General features: G+C 38.4%; 1 pseudogene; it reads right to left on the minus strand.

Moving 5' to 3' along the window:
• Positions 1 to 332: 332 nt before the first annotated feature.
• LOC103006166 (neuronal vesicle trafficking-associated protein 1-like) lies at positions 333 to 889 on the minus strand (annotated as a pseudogene).
• Positions 890 to 22,162: the final 21,273 nt, after the last annotated feature.

Consider the following 22,162-nt stretch of genomic DNA (forward strand, 5'->3'; position numbering starts at 1 on the left):
CCCACAAAATGCATATTTATCTGAAGTCTGAATCCCTTGCATATCCAGTGTAAATTCATTTTTTGACAGCATCCAATAAATCCCAGTAAAGTCGCTAAATTAAGATTCTTTAACATGGCAAGTGGTGTCAGAGCTCTTTAAGCAATGCTGATATGCACTTGATTTTATGCCCAGGGTGGTGTGCAGCAAGCTGTATTTGCAAAGCAGCATTAGCAAACAGAAGCAGTTGCACCATACATGAGTAACCTCTAAATTATCAGTAATTATATTTAATGAAATGTCCCTCAAAGTCCCTTTGTTACCTTCCAACTGTAAGGAACCTGCCCATCTCGCTAAGCAGATTTCTCAGCAGCCTCAGTCTCCTGCTCTGAGAGCTTCTCTTCCGACAGAACTGACATCCACGGCGACACCGAGTGGGTGATGCTCTGCTTGGCCAGGTTGTAGTGGTTGATGACGGTGTAAAACTTTCTCAGGCGTTGGAGTCTTGCTCCACATAGTAGCTCTCCAAGCCTCCTGGGATGTACTGGGTGTTCTTGAGGACGAAGTCATTGGGACAGGCACGGTCATAGCTGTACACCTTGTAGACGACCAGGAAGATGACACAGGTGAGGAAGACCAGGGCAAAGAAGAGCAGCACAGACACCTTGAACTTCTCGGTAACACCCTCAGTGATGCTGACAGTGAACTCGGCTATCTTGGGAGGACGTGCTTTGCCTTTCTTTCGGTCAGGTTCATTTTCAGCCTTAGTTTTCACGACCACCTTCTCTGGGGGCGGGAACTGCAGCTGATTGACATCAAGGGGCATCATCAGGGGGATGGTGTCGAAGCCATCCTCCAGCAGCGGCTGCTTGGTGCCCTTCTCCGTGAAATTGTTTCCCAACTTCACCATGGTTCCGGGAGACCCGAGGCTGCCGCCCCACGCCCGGCTCCAGCAGGTCTGGGCTCCGACCGCGCTCTGAGCCTCCGTGTTGCCCGCTCCTGCTCACAGCAATCTCAGACGAAGATCTTGAGACAAGTGGGGCTGAGAGACAGGCTTTCAAGTTAAAAGGTCTAGAGTTGGAATCCTGGCTCCACCTTTTGCCAGCCTTGTGACTCTGGCCAAGTTACTGAACCTTTTAGTTTGTCAGGGTTTTAAAATGGCAGACTGGAGAGAATAATAGCTGTCGTGTGATTTGAGCTTGAGCTGGATATCCCATCTCTAGCTCACCTGGACTCCTTGATCAGGTTCCCAGTTCAAGATGCTTTAAGTGTAAAATAGAGAGTCTGGACCAGGTCCCTACATCTCTACAAACTTGAACCTCTCAAAGTTTTTTATTCTGCAGTTGGCCCTACCCACATTATCTAGCCTCTTTTTCTAGTCTACCCACACTCATATTATTCAAATAATATTAGAATGGCATACATTTCAATAAGAAAGTATCTGTTCTAAAGAGTAAGCACTTGGGGATTGGTTTTGAACTATTTTCCATCTTCCCAGTTGTCTTTTTGTTATTGGTCATGTGTCCATGCATTGAGTACTTCACTGAAGTCATTTGTAAAAGATAAACAAAAGTAATCACAGAGGAAGGCTTTTAAATTATACCTAGTATTTTGAAATTAAAAAAAAAGTATTGTCATTCAGTCTTGTGATTTTTAAAAATTTGGGCTCTATTTAGTTTTCTGCTCATTTTACCTTCTGACATGCTCAAACCCTTCTGGTTTTAGCTCCTTTTGGGGCCCCAGTCTGGTAAAAAGCAGAGACTTGGAGGTCAGACTTTGTACTCTGATCCTGCTTAGGCCTGAGTCACACTTCTTGGGAGAAGCTGCTAAGCTATTCAGCGGAGCAGCTTCTTCATCTGCAAAAAAGTAAAAGGAATAATGATGGGCAACTCCTTCAAAAGGCAGCTGTGGGTGATAAATCCTGATAGAGTGCTCCTCTCTTCTTTAGGAAGAGCTTCTGAACTGCCATCCACTTTTCTAAAGTGGACGTTGATAAAAAATTGCTAGGGAAGATTCCCAGAATTCAAGTTTATGAGCTCCTCCTGAGCCCATTTCTCTCAACAATGCCATCATTCCAGGGAGGGAGGGTGCTCGTTGATGCCAACGCAGACCGTAGATTGGGATTCCCGACGAGATCTTTACAGGAGAGGGAAAGACTCACAAATTGGGCACAGTGTTTATTACTATAAGTTCTTTTAGAAGGAGAGGAGGTAACTGAGTTGAAAGCTAAGCAGTCACCTCATTTGTGTCCCCAAAGGGCCTTGTTTCAGAAGATGATGTGAACTCAGTTTCAAGGTCTGTTATCTGGGGACACACACTCAGGTGGGAATTAAGCCCACAAAAGACTAAAACTCTTTCTCATGGAATTTCTCAGCCTGTCCTATGATGAGGCTTCTCCCCTCTCAGGAGCACCTCTCTGGACTGGCCGTCACAACTCAACCTGAGAAAAGACTCAGGAGCACCTGAGCAGTGTGTCAGAGATGTAACAGTAACTGTCCCAGCAGGAGCCGGAGCTTGAGCTTGATTCCACATCACTTTTCCACTGGAGGTCTGCTCAGGAGGGAGAATAGGTCAGGTGCCAAGGTCAAGAGTACACAACTGTTACACAGCAGTGAGCCATGGAGAGATTAATTCAAAGGAAGTATAATAACTACTGAACCAAGTCAGAGCAGAGAAAAATTTCTCAAGGAACACATAAGTACCCAATCTAAATTCAGAGTCCATATGGATGTCATAGACGCTGTAGCCTACAAACTTAAAGGATGTGAAAGCATCGTTTGTTAATTCCCTTCATTAAATAAACAAACAAACATAAAAAACAAGGTATTAACATTCTCATTTTCAGGTGGAGAAACTGAGGTAGATGAAGCAAAATGACTAAACCTCAGGGCAGATAATTTCTGTGCAAGAGTTGCACATCATATAAATCTTGATGTTTCTGTAATAATCATGTTTTATCAAAGAAAAAAAATGTGTGTGGCTAGTATTTGTCAGAAGTTAAAATGTCTTTATTACTTCCCATGCGTTTTCCTGAATGACCTTGAAAGCAGACACTCAGATATAGTAAGAAATAAACAAGCCTTTCTTTCCCATCCTTAAATACCTCAGCTTTGACTTACATTTGGATGCTCACAGAATTGTCAGTTCAGCTCCTTTCCTTACAGAATCTGGCATTGATGAAACGTTATGGGGCTTCAAATCATGTACGTATACAAGAGTATACTGGGACATTGCTACTGCATGAGATTACTCTTAACATAAGGGGTTTCACAGCAAACCCTGGAGCTACGTGAATTGATTCAGATATTGATGGAGGCCTTTTAACCTCACTGGGAGTCTTATTAGCTCCGATTTCTATTCTAATGACACTTTCAAAACATCTGTTTTATTTTTTCAGCTTTGTTAAGGTGTAATTGACAAAATTATAAAATTTTTAAAGTACACATTGTGGTGATTTGATATATATTTATACGTTTTGGTTAGAACATTTAAGTTCTACTCTCTTAGCAGATTTCAATTATATAATACAGTGTTATCAACTATAGTTACCATGTTTTACATTAGATCTTCAGACCTTATTCATCTTATAGCTGAAAGTTTGTACCCTTTTACCAACCTCTCCCTATTTCCCCCATTTGAACATTTATATACCTATGAAAATATTTAGCCACCGTATCCTTGCCATTTAATCTTGACATAATAGATAGTGAGGCTTTAGCCATACTTTTCATATGGGTTGGAAAGACTCCACAAAAGATGATATGTCAGAAAGATAGTCATTTGGTCCACAGTAGCTGGTGGACAAAGCTCACACTCATGAATCAGATGTGTTGCTCTGTTGGACTCTGGGGATCCTGTCAGTTTTACTGCCAATAATGAGCAAAATGATTCTCCCTAAAATGCAGTTAGCATTTAATTGCCCCTTCTTTAATTTTTTTCTTAAAAATGAACTTTGAATGCAAATGCCTCTTTATTTGCATATATTACTGAGATAACAAGTGATCAAACTCATCAAACACCTCAATTAAGATACTGTGTATCTTTTCCATTTTCCATAAATGCATACATTGACATTTGATGTCATTGAGAAGAAGGGTTTCAGTGGAAACAAAACCATATTTGAGAGGAGGACTGATTATTAAACTCCCTCGATCCCTTGGTTGCTATTTTTATCAAGCTGCTCTTACAGATGCATCAGCCAGTCTGAAGGAAGCCAGATGTCAGTGATCCATAAAAAGTATGAATTCTGCACCCTAAGTCCCGCTGCAAAAGAGCATGACCACAGCCTCTTTTGGAGACAGGGACTGTGGTTAATTACTGATGAAGCAAAGGCCACACTTAATCACAATGTCTTTTTAGCGATATTTGTTGTAGTTTTTATAAAATTGCTACATGCACCATAGGTCTTTGTAGAAATTATCCAAGCCTGAAACCAATTTAGTCTGTAACATTCCACAACTAAACTTAGAACCAAATAAAACCCAGGAGTCAGGTCAGTCATCCAGGAAAACCTAGCTCTGGTCTGTACATCCTCTGTCAAGTGTACATATTGTGAGTTTTAGTTCAGAGCAACAGTGATGAAATAGTCAGGTGATTTCGAGTTTTCTCCTAAACCTCAGTTCTCTTGCCAGTAGAAAGGAAGTATTAAAATCCACCCTCCATGGACCTCAAGACTACAGTCAAGATGAAATAATGTGTATCAAATGCCCTGGATACTGTAAAGCCTTATACAAATGTCCATGACAATAATGATGAACACCTTACATATCAGTACATTTAAGTAAATGATTATAAATTGGCTCACATTTTACTCTACACTGATATATAAAGCTTAGCTATTTTTCTAAATAATAGCTAGAGGTAACATATATTACACATTTGCCATGTGCCAGATACTGTGCTAACTGCTTTATATGAATTGTTTTAAATTCACACAAATCGTATGATAAGCTTGGCTGTTGTCCTTAATGACTAGTCATAATGATTAACACTTATTACACATTAATCACATTGCAGGCACCATGCTGAGTACTCTACGTGCATTATCACTTTAAATCCTCATAAACTATATGATATATTTGCTATTGTCATTCCCATTTAACAGGTGATAAAGTGAAGCTCAGGTAAATTAACCGCTTTTGCCTATACAGCTTGTGAGGCTGCATAATTTGTGAGTGGTAGATCTACTGTTAGGAGTCTAATCTGTCTGATTTCAAAGCCCGTGCTTTTAGCTGGTATACCCCTGCCATCCATCTTCCTCATGCGTTTTTTCTAAGTTTCCTTAGATAGTAAATTTTCCCTCTAGAGTGCAGGATCCTTGAGGGCAGGGGAATTACTTGTTTATATGGTATATGTACCTGGCACCCGATGCTTGGCATATGGTGCATGGTCAAATAACTTAATTCTTAAATACTTGAATTTGGGTTGGTTATTAAAGAAGGCCAATAAAACAGAGGTATTAATGTTTACTAGTGTCCTCTTTCTTACAAATACAGGAGCCATGTAATCCTATAAATACTGTTTCCTATGTGTAACTGACAACTTTAAAAATAAGGTATGAGTTGCAAACGAAAATTAGTTTCCAATTAGCTCCACTATAAATAATGGCCTATAAGTTGCTAGGTGAGACTGCTAATATCAGAGGGTGTATTAAGTCTTGTGGGTGACTGGGGCAGATGACTGAAGCAAGTGTTCCCACTGCTTCAGAATACTCCTAAATGTTTTTAAATGTATTTCTAAAGGCATCCAACTTATTTCTAAAGTATCATCTTCCTTATTTTGTCAAAGCTGAGGTGAGATAGTACATATAAATTACAGTGTTTAGTAAGTGCTCTAGTAATAATTGGATAATATTAACTATTTTAGTTTAATACATTTATAATAACTGTGGATTCAAAGCATTCAAGTTCCCACCTAAGCTAGTGAAAATAATTTGCTTGTGCAGCACATATATTTTGAACAAAAAAGATATTCACTTATTTACTCCATGAATACATGAATACATGAATTCATATTCCTTGCCAGTCAGGTCCTACAGGAAAGAAGCAAAGTATTCTTCTGCTACTCATTACAATACATTATATTGAGACATACTTTCCAAACACTTCCGCTAATGTGGGATTTTTTTTTGCCATTGCACCTTGGATTGAAAAACATTATCCAGTGTTCCTGAATGTTAATAAATGATTGTATCATCCATTTATCTTTCACCAAATAACATCATTTAGGGAAGCGGTTACTCTTAGTGTTTTCAAACTACCCTGTGTATTAGCCATGCAAGTATAACTAGTGCTTTGTGTGTGCTTCTTTTTTTTCTTTTTTCTTTTTAGATCCTTAGCGGTCTATTTGGAAGTAGGGAGTTATGAAACTGAATATCTATGTCTCATTGTGTATAGCTCCAGGTAGAGCTGAAACAGTAAGTTCTAGTAGTTACATATTTTTTTTTCCTCCAAAGATTTGTCTTGGAATACAATAGATATGTGTAACCTTTTGATTGTTTATTGACCTCTGTGACAAAAGAGTCTGAAATAAACATCTAGTACCAAAAAAGTAAGAGAGGCTCTTAAATTATGAAATGCAATACTGAGAAAAGTAACATGCTGAATATTTATCTGGGGGTGAGGGGCAGTGTTGATTGCTTTTCCTAAGCAAGAGATGCTCTCATCCAGGATACCACATGCATGTGTAATTAGCCTCAATGAGGCTTCACATAGTTTTGAATTTTTTCTGGGTTAATTACTGCCTAAAGGAGTTAGCTCAAGTGTTTTTAGAAATAATTGTTTTGAACTTATAATTGTGACATAGAACCTTAGTAAACTGTTAAATAATTGAACCAATGTCATTGTTTAAAAGATCTTAGAGAGTGAGTTTGAATCATATCCATAATGAATATTCTGGATTTAATGTGAATTCATTCATAAATCTGATGTGTGCCCAGTGCTTCAGAAATAGGACCCACCAGCAGGTGGCATTCTGAGGCAAAAATTCACTGAGTGCCACCAGACAGGGTCATTCATTATTGCCTCTTTCAAATCTACCCTAAATCCATTAAGGCTTTAAGTCGCAATTAATGGCAGTAGTATCCTGGTTATGTCTACCCAATTATACTTAAGTGAATTTACAACTTCAGAGTTAAAGAGGGAGGTTCTGTGTTCCAGAGTTTCAAAGCTTGTGTCAAAGCCCTGACAGATTACATCTCTTTTATTAAAAGCATATTTGTTATGCTGAAATGGTTGTCTAAAGGACATGCTTTCAACAATGGAAAGGAACGAAAGGTAATAATCTCCTTCTTCCCACCTGTAGTTCTTTAGTGGTGGCAACTTATTAGGATATAGCTTTTTCCTCCTCCTACCCCTGTATTTATATTAAGGTAAATACAACCACAAAAAAATCAAATTAAAAAGCTCTCAATAGTGAAGTAGGAGGAGAAGAGACAACACGCATACTCTCTTATAGGAATAAAACTACACTCTAGCACAAAACGGCTGGGCTACCAAGATGAGTTGCCTATTTCTAAAAGGCTTTGTAAACTTAGACTTTCAATGAAAAAGTAAACAAAAAAATTCTCTACCAACCCAGCAAATAAGAGACTTTAGATCCAGATTTACATCTAAAAATCTTAAGCAATGCACAAGAGGGAGAGGGCTAATAAAAGTTTAATTCCATATTTCAGCGAAAAACAAGCTGTACAGGAAAAATCATTATGAAAGAATCATCATAGCTGCTTACATTGAGGGTGAAATACGCAGGCTTGTCCTTCTCTAGATGACCGGAATCCGGTGTTGAGTCGTGGGAATCTGGCTCCCCATGGGTGGTAGCCGAATAGATGCCACTCTCCGTGGTGCTGAAGTATGAAGCTGGTCGATTGAGTTGAGTTGCAAGGATGTGAAAGCGCACTCCAGTGTCCTTTGTGTTGTAATAGTAAAAACTCGCTTTCCGTGGCAGATCCGCTTTACTGTTCTTTTCCTAATCTGGGGGAAATTTCCCAGGGAACATGACGGAGAGGGATCCGTGTGTGAGACTGGCACGCGGTGTGGTGATGGGTTCTTATAGTCCCCACCCCCTCTCCAGTAGCTTTGAAAGGGAGGTAGCAACTCTGCCTTCCTACCACAGCTTCTTAGGATTTCTGCCGGCCCCCACTCAAGCCCCAGAACGGCACATCACACACACACACACACACACACACACACACACGCGCACACACACACACACACACCCTCAATTATATAGGTAGCAGGTTCTGGCTCCCGAAGCAGAATATTCATCTGTTAAATGAAAAATAAGGAATGAACTGGTTTTCTACCTGTTGTATCTGTGTGTTTACAGAGGGGAGGAGTTGAGAAGAAAACTAAAACCAGAGGAACCTTAAGAATAACAGAAGTAGTTTACTTTAGTAAGCTTTAAGGTCACACCCCACTTTGTCTTCTGTGAGTGATGCATTTTCTAAATTTAACCTTTTGTTTCATGATCTTTTAGCATTGCCTAGGATCAGGAAGAGGTCAGTATCAGAGCAAGTCTGATACTAGTAAAAAGACTTTAAAAGGGTTAGCTTTCATTTGTAACTTTCCACTTTTTGAAAGGAAATTCGTAATGCAAAAACCCATTTCCCCACATTCCCCCCTCTCACCAGTTGCTTTGTTAACAAATGATCTATGATTTTTAAACACCAAGGTATTTTGATGGCCTCATTGGATAGAAACCTCCTTAATTGAAATATTACCTGTGTGAGAGAAACCAGGATTACTCCCAGGATCTATCTGGGTCACTGAACAATAAATCAGAAGGCTTATTCTTTGAAACCAACTCATGGTTAACAACTGACAGTCTGTATACTTAGGATTAAAGAGTTGGCTTCAGTATATTTTGCACAATGTCATTCTAGGTTTATATGCAAATCAGATTACATTGGTTCATTAACATGCTACTAGCATCTTCTCTGCATATAACATGGTATGTGGGAAAAGACCCCAGAATTTTGATTCACTTATTAACTGTGTCACCTTGGGCATAATAACCTTACTGAATCTCAGTCTTCTTGTATGTAAATGGTGGGTGAAAATGGGTAACAATGCTTTTTTCCAAATGCGTGCATTTAAGAGATGCATAATAAGTTTGACTGTTCTTCCTCCCCTCCTTGTTCAAAAGAAGTTAATTATCTAGTTAAAACTCTAAAAAGTTTGACAACAAACTAATTTGATTCCTATAATCCTCTACACAAGCTCTCCAATGTTAATGATTCTGGTTTATTGGATAAAATACTATTTTAAAAAGAAATTTCCTTAACATTAAGACTTTTTCTTTAAAAATTTTGCAGTCTTGAGGACAAGGGAATGTTATTTTTAATTAGAATCAGCAACAAATACATTTAACTCATTTTGAATAAAATGTTAATAAATTAAGAGCTATTTAGTATTACATTTTTTTGTAGAAAAAGAAATGTGAAGCCAACAAAAGTGTCTTACACAATCCCAGAGTTAGAAGATTAGCTATGACACTGATAATACTCCTTTGATTGGGATCCTCATCATCATGATTAGTGAAGCAATACAGAATAAGATACTCTTAATTATAAAATACTTTCTGAAGACTACTAGGTTGTGGCTTTTAGTTGATAATGATGGAGATGAATTCTTATTATATTTGTTTTGAATACATAGCCAAGATAAATTGTGACATGAACTATGTACTTGTTTCCACTTATGATGAGCTCATAAAAAAAACCCATATTTTAAAAAGTGTGCTAATGACAGTACAACAGTCATATATATGGAGGAAATGAGCTAATTATTTTATAGATATATTAATTGAAGATAGGTCAGAATCAGCTCTTCAGAAATGATGGGATAAGATGATGTTTTATGAAGAATCCAACCTGCAGTGTACACATTATTAGAGAGCTTTATCACTTCTGGAGGATATTATACACAACATTTGGTTCAATGGGTAAATACTTGTAATCTGAAAAAAGTTATGTACATATCAAAATATTTTCAATATGTAAAATGCAGAAGTAATTAGGTTCTTACTATCAACAGTGAAAGTTCAGAAGATGATAGATGTGTAAGGTTCCTGTGTAAGGTCTTGAGCTTTGTTTTTTCCTAGGCTCATAGCAGAGTACATAGCACTTCTAGTCAAACTTCTTGTGTTTTAATTCCAAATATTCCATTCCCCAATGTGTCACTTAGTTTTATCACCTATAAAATGAAGGTAATAACAGCCCTCACTTGTAGAGTTACAATGAAGATAAAATGAGAGAACTCACATAAAGTGCTTATAGCAATGCCTGGCACAAAGTCAGAACTCAGCATGTGTCAGCTTTCATTCTTTTTTTTAAACAAAATTTTTTTTGAGTTATAATTAACATACAATATTAGAGTAGTTTCATCTGTACAACATAGTGATTCGATATTTTTATATAAATGCTCACCACAGTAAGTCTGGTGACCATTCATTGCCATACAAAGTTGATACACTGTTCTTGACTATTTTCCCTATGTTGTACATCCCTGTGACTTATTTTTTTATAACTCTTAATTCTCTTCACCTATTTCACCCATTCCTCTATCCCATCCTCTCTGACAGCCACCAGTTCTCTGCATCTATGAGTCTGTTTCTGTTTTGTTTGTTTATTTTGTTTTTTAGATTCCACATAAGTGAAATCATATGGTATTTGTCTTTCTCTTTCTGGCTTATTTCACCTACATAATACCCTGTAGGTTTCTCCATGTTGTTGCAAATGACAAGTTTTCATTCTTTTTTATGACTGAGTAATATTCAATTGTGTGTGTGTGCGTGTGTGTGTATATGCACACCACATCTTCTTTATCCATTCATTTATTGATGGACACTTAGATTACTTCCATATCTTGGCTATTGTAAACAGTGCTACAGTGAACATAGGGGTACATATATCTTTTCAAAGTAGTGTTTTTCTTTTCTTTGGATAAATACCCAGAAATGGACTCACTGCACCATATGGTAGTTTATTTTCAGTTTTTTTTTTTTTAATAAATGTTAGGTTAATGCTTTTTTTTTTTAAATTAATTTATTTATTTATTTTTATTTTTGGCTGTGTTGGGTCTTCATTTCTGTGCGAGGGCTTTCTCTAGTTGTGGCGAGCGGGGGCCACTCTTCATCGCAGTGCGCGGGCCTCTCACTATCGCAGCCTCTCTTGTTGCGGAGCACAGGCTCCAGACGCACAGGCTCAGTACTTGTGGCTCACGGGCCTAGTTGCTCCGCAGCATGTGGGATCTTCCCAGACCAGGGCACGAACCCATGTCCCCTGCATTGGCAGGCAGATTCTCAACCACTGCGCCACCAGGGAAGCCCCCTTATTTTTAGGGTTTTTTTAGGAAACTCTGTACTGTTTTCCATAGTGGCTGCACCAGTTTACATTCTGACCAACAGTGCATGACATCCTCACTAAAACTTGATGTTTCTTGTCTTTTTGATAATAGCCATTCTAGCAGGTATGAGGTGGTTTTGATTTGCATTTCTCTGGTGATTAGTGATGTTGAGCACCTTATCATGTGCCTGTTGTCTATCTGTATGTCTCATTCGGAAAAATGTCTATTCAAGTTCTCTGCCCATTTTTTAATCAGGTTGTTTACTTTTATGATAGTTGAGTTTTATGAGTTCTTTATATATTTTGGAATTCAGCGCCTTAGCTGATATGTAATTTGCAAATATCTTTTTCGGTTCAGTAGGTTGCCTTTTCATTTTGTTGGTGGTTTCTTTCACTGTGCAAATGCTTTTTAGTTTGATGTACTTCTATTTGTTTACTTTTACTTTTGTTGCCCTTGTCTGAGGAGACATATCCAAAAAATATTGCTAGGACTGATGTCAAAGAGGTTACTGCCTATGTTTTGTTCTAGCAGTTTTATGGTTTCAGGTCTTATTTTTAAGCTTTTAATCCATTTTGAGTTCACTTTTGTATATGGTGTAAGAAAGTGGTCCAGTTTCATTCATTTGGAAGTTGCTGTCCAGTTTTCCAACACCATTTATTGAAGATACTGTCTTTTCCCCATTGTATATTCTTGCCTCTGTTGTTGTAGATTAATTGACCATATGAGCATGGGTTTATTTCTGGAGTCTTTATTCTATTCCATTGATCTTTGTATCTGTTCTTGTGAGTACCATACTGTTTTGGTTTCTGTAGCTTTGTAGTATAATTTCAAGTCTGGGGGCATGATACTTCCACCCTTGTTCTTCTTTCTCAAGATTGCTTTGGCTATTTGGGGTCTTTTGTGGTTCCATACAAATTTTAGGATTATTTGTTCTAGTTCTGTGAAAAATGCCATTGGTGTTTTGATAGAGATTGTATTGTATCTGTAGATTGCTTTGAGTGGTATGGGCATTTTAATGATATTGATTCTTCCAATCCATGAATATGGCATATTTTTCAATTTAATTGTGTCATCTTCAGTTTCCTTCCTCAGTGTCTTATAGTTTTCAGAGTAAAGGTCTTTCACCTCCTTGGTTGAATTTATTCCTAGGTATTTTATTCTTTCTGATGCAGTTGTAAATGGGATTGTTTTCTTCATTTCTCTTTCTAATATTTCATTATTAGTATATAGAAATGCAACAGATTTCTGTGTATTAATTTTGTATCCTGCAACTTTACTGAATCCATTGATTAGTTCTAATAGTTTTTTGGTGGAGTCTTTGGAGTTTTCTATATACAGTATCGTGTTATCTGCAAATGACAGTTTTACTTCTTCCTTTCCAATTTGGATACCTATTTCTTTCTTTCTTTCTTTCTTTCTTTCTTTCTTTCTTTCTTTTTTTTTTTTTTTTGCCTAACTGCTGTGGCTAGGACTTCCAATAATTTGTTGAATAAAAGTAGTGAGAGTGGACATCCTTGTCTTGTTCCTGATCTTGGGGAAAAAGCTTTCAACTTTTCACCATTGAGTATGATGTTAGCTATGGGTTTGCCATTTATTGCCTTTATTATGTTAAGGTATTTCCCTCTATACCCACATTGTTGAGAGTTTTAATCAAACACAGATGTTGAATTTTGTCAAGTGCTTTTTCTGCATCTGTTGAGATGATCATATGATTTTTATCCTTTGTTAATGTGGTATGTTACACTGATTGATTTATGGATGTTAAACCATCCTTGTAACCCTGGAATGAATTCCACTTGATCATGGTTTATGATTATTTTAATGTATTGTTGAGTTTGGTTTGCTAAGACTTTTTTGACAATTTTTGCATTTATTTTCATCAGGGATATTGGCTTGTAATTTTCTTTTTTTGTGGTGTCCTTGTCTGGTTTTGTTATCAGGGTAATGCTGGGCTTGGAGGTCTTCCTCCCTCTTCAATTTTTTTTGGGAATAATTTGAGGGGAGGTATAAACTCCTCTATAAATGTTTGGTATATTCACCCGTGAAGCCATCTGGCCCTGGATTTTTTGGGAGTTTTTGATTACTGATTCAGTTTTGTTGCTAGTAATTCATCTATTCAAATTTCTATTTCTTCATGATTCAGTCTTAGAAAATTATATATTTCTAGGAATTTATATATTTCTTCTAGGTTGTATAATTTGTTGGCTTATAATTGTTCATAGTATTCTCTTGTGATTTTTTTGTATTTTTGTGGTGTCAGTTGTAATTCCTCTTTCATTTCTGATATCATTTATTTAGGCTCTCTCTTAATTCTTGATCAGCCTGGCTAATGGTTTGTCAATTTCATTTATCTTTTCAAAGAATCAACTCTTACTTTCATTGATCTTTGTTATTGGTTTTTAGTCTCTATGTCATTTATTTCTGCTCTGATCTTTATTATTTCTTTCTTTCTACTAGTTTTGATGTTTGCTTGTTCTTTTTCTAGTTGCCTTAAATGTACAGTTAGGTTGTTTATTTGAGATTTTTATTTCTTGAGGTAGACCTTTAGTACTGTGAACTTCCCTCCTAAACGCTTTTCCTGCATGCCATAGATTTTGGAAAGTTGTGGTTTCATTTTTTTTGGCTCAAGGTATTTTTTGATTTCCTCTTTGATTTCTTCATTGATCCATTGATTGTTTAATAGCATGTTGTTTAGTCTCCACATGTTTGTGTTTTTTCCAGTTTTCTTCTTATATTTGATTTCTAGTTTCATACTGTTGTGGTCAGAAAATATGCTTGATGTGATCTCAGTCTTCTTAAATGTATCAAGACTCATTTTGTGGCTTAACATGTGAAAGATCCTGGTGAAACTTCCATGTGCACTTGAAAAAAATGTATACCCTGCTGCTTTAGGATATATATCTGTTAAGTCCATCTGATCTAATGTGTCGTTTAAAGCCAACGTTTCCTTGTTGATTTTCTGTCTGAATGATCTGTTCAATGATGTAAGAGGGGTATTAAAGTTCCCTACAATTATTGTATTGCTTTCTCTTTCTCCCTGTATTTCTGTTAATATTTGCTTTATATTTTTAGATGTTTCTCCTCTGGGCTCATAAATGTTTACAAATGTTATATCCTCTTGTTGGATTGACCTCTTTATCATTATATAATGCCGTTCTTTGTCCTTTGTTACAGTCTTTGTTTTAGAGTCTATTTTGTCTGATATGAGTATTGCTAGCTTTCTTTTCCATTTGTATAGAGTATCTTTTTCATTCCTTCACTTTTAGTCTGTGTGTGTTTTTAGAGCTGAGGTGTCTCTTGTAGGTGGCATATAGATGGGTCTTATTTTTCTTGTTCCTTGAGCTACTCTCTTTCGATTGGAGGAGTTAGTCCATTTACATTTAGAGTTATTATTGACAGGTATCTACTTACTGCCATTTTGCTAACTGTTTTCTGGTTGTCTTTCTCATTCTTCTTTGTTCCTGTCTTCTTGGTTTCTTCCTTTGTTGTCTGATGGATTCCTTTAATGTTGCGTTTGGATGCCTTTCTCTTTATTTTTTCTGTACCCATCATAGGTTTTTGGTTTGTTGCATATGTATAGACCTGTATAGGTAGCTATCTGTTTTAAGCTGGTAATCACTTAAGTTTGAAGGCATTCTAAAAGCACTACATTTTTACTCCCTTCCATTTGTTTTTGCTGTAATATTGTATACCTTTATATTTTGTCAATCCTTTACTTATTGTAGTTAGAGTTGATTGTTCTATTTTTGCCTTTTTACCATCAATCTAGCTTTTTAAGTGGTGAATCCACTGCCTTTACTATATATTTGCCTTTACCAGTGAGATTTTTTTCTTACATATATTCTTATTTCTAGCTGTGGCCTTTTCCACTCCAAGAAGACCCTTTAACATTTCTTGTAATCCTGGTTTAGTGGTGATAAACTCCTTTAGTTTTTGCTTGTCTGGGAAACTCCTTATCTCTCCTTCAATTCTGAATGATAATCTTACTGGATAGAGTATTTTAGGGGCCAGGGCCAGGGGCAGTTGCTGGGGAGTGCTGCACCTAAGGCCACCTTGATGGGATGGATGGAGCTGGAGTGGGCACAGGCTGGGGGGAGTCGCAGGGGCACTCAAACAATGGTGCTTACTGGTGCCTCTGGCCCTGGAGAGGGTTTTAGCAGTTCCCTGCCTGTTTGGCAGAAGCTCTGGGGTTAGTGAATGGATTACCTTCCAGGAAGTCTAGGTGCCTTTTAAACCGCTTTTTTTTCCCTGTGTTCCAGGGTGAGTGAGGCTGCACTCAGGCCCCTCAGCAATATTCCTCCCTACTGCAGGTTGCCTCCTTTAGGGATGGGGTTCCTTTGGATACCATGCCTCCATCTTTCCTACCCATTTCTATATGGTTCTTCTGTGTGCAGTAGCTAGCTGTTCAGTCAGCCCTCAGTTCTTCTTCAGGAAGAATTGCTCTATATGTAGGTGTAGATTTGGTGTGTCTGTGGGAGGAGGTGAACTCAGGGTCTTCCTACAGCTCCATCTTGGACCCCTCCTGTCAGCTTTCATTGTTGCTTAACAGCTCAATCTATAACTGAGCAGTGAATGTACTGTTGATCTGTGGTTGTCAGACTTTGTGTGCTCCAGCCTGTTAAAAATATAAAAATACAAATGTCTGGTGCTCCTTCCCCAGATAATTTGCATTTTTCCCCAAGATCCTCTGGTGATTCTCATGCAGGTGATTCATAAATCATACTTTGAGGAAACACTGCTCTTGTCTGTTGGAAGACTAATCTGTTTCAGAAACCACAGCCATGAATATGAAAGTCTATTTCAAATGATTGAATTCTTTGAGACACACATTGTCTCTTTTTTCCCCCCTTTCAGAATGTTCCTTAATAGTGCATGCTACTTTGTTTGGTTGCTGGACAGACCTGGCTATTTATCCTTGATAGGAACAGCAATATACTGTTATATAATATAAGCATACTTCTTCTTATACTTTTGATTTAAGAAAGTGATGCAAATCAGTCTCATAGAAAAAAAATTCTGGTTGAAATTACCAGAAATCACTATGTTAAGCTCATATTCAAAAAGAACAGGGGATCTCTTTCTTGTTTTGGTTGATGGCAGTATCACTACAAAACTTCTGCAGTGAGCACAAGATCTAGTCAAAATCCTATGCTCTAGACTGTTCTCAAGTCATGAAAATTGTCTTTATTTGCAAGCAGGTGGGAAGTGACTAGAAATGACACAGTATCTCAAAGTGATGACAAGAATAATGCTGATTTAATCCTATTCATTTATGCATTTTATGGAAAATTACTGACCTTCCAGTTTGAGCTGTAACTTTTGGATTTCAATGGTTGTACCTTTACAGGATTTATATCAGCAATAATTGACCAGTAGCCTCTGAAAGTTTTCTTTAAAAACCAAACAGAAACTAGTATGAAATGATTATTAACACATGGGAACACTCTTTCAAGGAAGGACTTGTGTGGAGATAGCAGTCAGCTGACAGAGTCCAGCTGTCAGTTCCTTCAGGGTCTGCCTCAGCTGCAAAGAGCCATCTTATTTGAGGCCATATATTTTCTTCAGCAGCCTTTATCTGGTGACTGAGCAAGGTGGGAGTATACAGGCCATTTTAGGGGCACTCTTCTGAGCAATACTTATTCCATAGCTCACTGGTATATTGGCCAAATTATCCTAGTTTGATTTCTCCCTCTGCCCAGTCATTCTTCCTCTCTCTTCCTTTCATAAATGTTGCTCCCTAGTAAGTATCTTTTACCTCAAACTCTGTCTCAGTGTTCAGAGAATACAGCCTGCACTAATTGGTACCAACTGTGGTTTAAGAAAGTAGGTGATAAAATGGATTTTGAAGCTGTATCACCACTATCCAGATGGCAGTGTGGAACCCATCATGGGTCACATGTGAAGCACATCAACTCCTGGAACAAGGTAATGGTCCTAAACTTCACCTGTGCTGAATTGGGAGGTTGTACTGGTAGAAGAGAATACATTAACAGGTGTGATGTGTAATGTATTTGAAACTTACAGGAGAAATAATAATGACAAGCACAGTGGTATTGGATGGCTGTTAATAAATGCCACTGACGCCCAACAAAAAGATAATGAGTGGATGAGGGTGTATAATAGGCAATTGAAATCCAGGTGTAAAAGCCAGAGGACCTCTTGGTTGCATACAAAGAAGCTCTTATCAACTCTAGCGGGAGGGTAGAGAAAGTCAAGGTCTGAGCCTAACAGTTAATACTTAGAGGACTGAGTTTCAGAGATGATTAAATGCCCAACCAAATTAGGTCTGTCATGCTGAGGTTAGCACCTTGGTTGGGAAAATCCAGGACTCTGATGGGATAAAGATGTCTGCATAGATTTCTCTGAAGATTTTGACTTCTCATACACCTCTGAACCCTCTGAGACTGCAGACATGGCCCACTCATCCCTGTTAAGAGCAAGTACACACCATCTCACACTGGAAGGCATATATAGCCCTCTCACCCCTGAGGGTACCATATGCCTGCCTCAGGACTCACACCACCTTCCCTATTTCCCACAAGGTCTATAACTAGGGTTAAGTTATACACAGGATCTGAGTTGACATTCATTCTAGAGACCCATAACATAGCAGAGGATGTTCTGAGATAGATAAGGCAGGAAAGGGATGATGTTCCAAAGGAGGTACGAGAACTAGCCAACATATACTGGAAGGGGTCAGGGGAGTACGTGTGGGACTGCATTCTGAGGGTGCTTGATCAAGGTGGCCTGAAGTAAAAAGTGGATAGTAAAGAGTTTATTGACTCTTGAATTACAGGATTTAACATTCTGGCAAGGATCCCAGGAGATGGCATGAAGTTACTACTAGGCTGGTCCCTGGAAACACGAAAAAAGCAATGGCTCACAATACACAAAGTTGAAATGACAGAATTTCCATGGCAGAGGTTGGAGGAAAGGAATAAAAAGTTTGTAGATGTGGGGGTGCCGTAACTATTGTTTGGATAGAAAGCCCATGTTATGATTGTGTTCATGGGACCTAGAGGGCACATCTTTTACTAAGGGCATAAGAAACGCATTTGTTAGAAGGGCACCAGTATCACTAAAATTTTCAGTGTGGTTCTTTTCTGTAGACCAAGGCTGGTAGTAGGATAGTTGTTACAGAACTTGGCTCGCTGATAGCAGTGGGCTTAATAGAACCCTGAAAGAATGGAGTCAGGTGTACTTAAACATCCCAAGCCAGGCTGTTGCAATATTGTAATGACCAGCAAGACTGGAGGGTCAGTCAAGAGTATAACCTATAGAGTTATAGGAATTGTTAATAGAAAACAGTACCTGTAAGGACAAAATAGATGGGTAGCTGACTAAGATGCTATTCAGTTTGTGCCTGTAGAGCAATCAAGAAAGGATAACTGGTAGGCTGAGAGTGTTACTTTAATAAAAAGTCATGATCCTAAATGTGTATTACTTAGTGAAAGAAGCCAGTCTGAGAAGGCTACATACTATATGATTCTAACAATATGATGTTCTTTAAAAGACGAAGCTATATGGACAGTAAAAGGATCAGTGATTTCCAGGGGTTAGCAGGGAGGGAGGGATGAATAGCCAAAGCACAGACAATTTTTAGGGCAGTAAAACTATTCTTCATGATACTGTAATGGTGGATACTTGTCATTATACATTTGTCAAAATGCATAGAACATATGACACCAAGAGTGAACCCTAACGTAAGCCGTAGACTTTGGGTGATAATGATGTGCCAGTGTAGGTTCATCAGTGGTAACAAATATGCCACTCTGGTGGGGCATGGTGATGCTTGGGGAGGCGGTACATGTGTGGGGGGCAGGGGATATACGGGAACACAGTACTTTCTGCTCAGTTTTGCTGTGAACCTAAAACTGCTTTAGAAAATATAGTTTTTTTTTAAAAACAAGGTCAAGATTCCTTACCCAGTTTCTGGATCTGATCCAGTTTTCAGGCCTGGAACCCACTGATTAAAGAGGTGGGAAAGAACACCTAGGATCTTTACATAGTAATGATTCCTCTCGTCCTTCCCCAAAGGGTCCTATGGTCATTTACCTGAACAGCTTTGCACTAGGGAAAAGAGAAATGGGAATGAATGTCCAGGCATTTTGAGATCTGTTGGATGCAGTGTCTGAGTTGACATTAACACCCAGGGACCCAAAGCCTCATCATGTCCCCCTTGTTAGAGAGGTGGTATACAATGACCAGGCGATCAATGGAGTGCTGGCCAACACTGAGCTTACAGGAGATCCACTGGGTCCATGAACCCACCTGATGGCCATTTCCCTGGTCCCAGGATATTAAGTGAGTTTGGCATACTTGGCAGATGTAACCTCCACATTAGGCTGTAGTCATGTGGGGTAAGAACTATCACAGCAGGGAAAATCAATTGGAAGGCTCTTGAAGCTATCCCCCATACCTCTTACACAGATAGTAAAGTAAAAAGCAATAGGACATCCTGGAGAAGAAAAGTAGTGAGGATTAATAGCACTCCTTAGGATTTAAAAAACAGAGGTGATAGCCCTCAAGGTACCTCCATTTAATTGGTCAGTCTAGCACCTGAAGAAGCCCGTGGTCCCAGGGTGACAACTGTAGGCTACTGCAAGTTCAAGCAAATAGTAGTCCCAATCACAGCCTCTGTACTAGATGTGGTATCTTAATTGGGGTAGATTAATAGGCCTCACATATGTTGTCATTGTTTTGGAAAATACATTATTTTCTATCCCAAATCATGAAAGAGGATCAGATATTCACATTGAAGAGATAACAGTATATATTTATAGTTTTGCTTGAGGACTTATATTAACTTTCCTGCTGTCTGCCATAACGTAGAACAAAATAATCTGGATTCCCTAAACATACTGCAGAACATCATATTGATTTATTGGATTGGTGATATTATGTTTACTGGGCCAGATGAACCACAGGTGGTCAGCATGCTGGAGGTCCTGGTAAGACACATGTACTCCAGAAGGTAGAAGATGAAAACTGTGAAGATTTATGGGTTTTCCATGTCTGTAACATATTTAAGGGTCCCGGAATCAGGAGCATGCTGGTACATCCCTTCTCAAGTAAAAACAAATTACTGTGTCTTGCGATCTTCTATCCAAAGAAAGAAGCACATTGACTGGTAGGCCACTTTGGGTTCTGGAGGCAGCAAGTTCCACATCTGAGGATTCTGCTATAACGTATTGGGTTGGCCAGAAGGTTTGTTCATCTTCTTCCGTAAGATGGCTCTAGTAGCACTTAGTTGTCTTTAACTTCATTCGAAATAATTTTGTTGGATTGTATGTGACAGCTGTCATATCAGCATGCATTTAAAAAATGACTTATCAAAATTGGTGAATTTTTGTGTAGCCATTTTAATATTGAGGATGGAAGAAAAAAGCAACATTTTCGGCGTATTATGCTTTATTATTTCAAGAAGGGTAAAAATGCAACTGAAAAGCAAAAAAAAAAAGATTTGTGCAGTGTATGGAGAAGGTTTTGTGACTGATCGAACATGTCAAAACTGATTTGCAAAGTTTTGTGCTGGAGATTTCTCGCTGGACGAGGCTCCATGGTCAGGTAGACCAGTTGAAGTTGATAGCGATCAAACTGAGACATTAATTGAGAACAGTCAACGTTATACCACGCAGGAGATAGCTGACATACTCAAAATATCCAAATCAAGTGTTGAAAATCATTTGCACCAGCTTGGTAATGTTCATCGCTAAAAAACCTTGTTGACTGTATTTCCGCCTGCGATTCTCTACTGAAAAGTAATGAAAACATTCCATTTTTAAAACAGATTGTGACGGGCGATGAAAAGTGGATACTGTACAACAATGTAGAAGGGAAGAGATTATGGGGCAAGCGAAATGAACCACCACAAACCACACCAAAGGCCCATCTTCATCCAAAGAAGGTGATGTTGTGTATATGGTGGGATTGGAAGGGAGTCCTCCTTCCAGAAAACCAGACAATTAATTCCAACAAGTACTGCCTCCAATTCGATCAACTGAAAGCAGCACTTGATGAAGAGCGTCCAGAATTGGTCAATAGAAAACACATAATCTTCCATCAGGATTACGCAAGACTGCATGTTTCTTTGATGACCAGGCAAAAACTGTTATAGCTTGGCTGGGAAGTTCTGATTCATCCACTGTATTCACCAGACATTGCACCTTCGGATTTCCATATGTTTAGGCCTTTACCAAATTCTCCTAAGGGAAAAAATTTCAATTCCCTGGAAGACTGTAAAAGGCACCTGGAACAGTTCTCTGCTCAAAAAGATAAAAAGTTTTGGGAAGATGGAATTATGAAGTTGCCTGAAAAATGTCAGAAGGTAGTGGAACAAAAGGGTGAATACATCATTCAATAAAGTTCTTGGTGAAAATGAAAAATGTGTCTTTTATTTTTACTTAAAAACAGAAGGCACTTTTTTGCTAACCTAGTATATCCCAGGATGCATGAAACATTGACAGCTTTGAGTGCATCCCAGAGCAGGAAAAGTCTACAGTAGGACCAGGTTGTAGTGCAAGTAGCCACACTCTTGGACCACACACTCTGGCAGAACAAATATGATTAGGGGTTATCATTGATGGGAAAATATGTCATATATAGTTTGTGTTAAGCCCCAGTGAGGGAATCATAATGTAAACCTTTCGGGTTCTGGAGCATGGCCTTGCCATTTGCAGTGGAAAATTTTATACCATTTGAAAAACAACTTCTGGCATGCTACTGGTCCTGGCAGTGATGGATCATTTGGATCCATTAGTTTGGATCATGGCCAAACTAATTGACTTTATGTCCAGAACTGTCCATCATGAACTGGGTCCTGTCAGATCCACAAATCA

This window comes from Balaenoptera acutorostrata, chromosome 2, assembly GCF_949987535.1.
Source record: "Balaenoptera acutorostrata chromosome 2, mBalAcu1.1, whole genome shotgun sequence".
Classification (NCBI taxonomy): Eukaryota; Metazoa; Chordata; class Mammalia; order Artiodactyla; family Balaenopteridae; genus Balaenoptera; species Balaenoptera acutorostrata.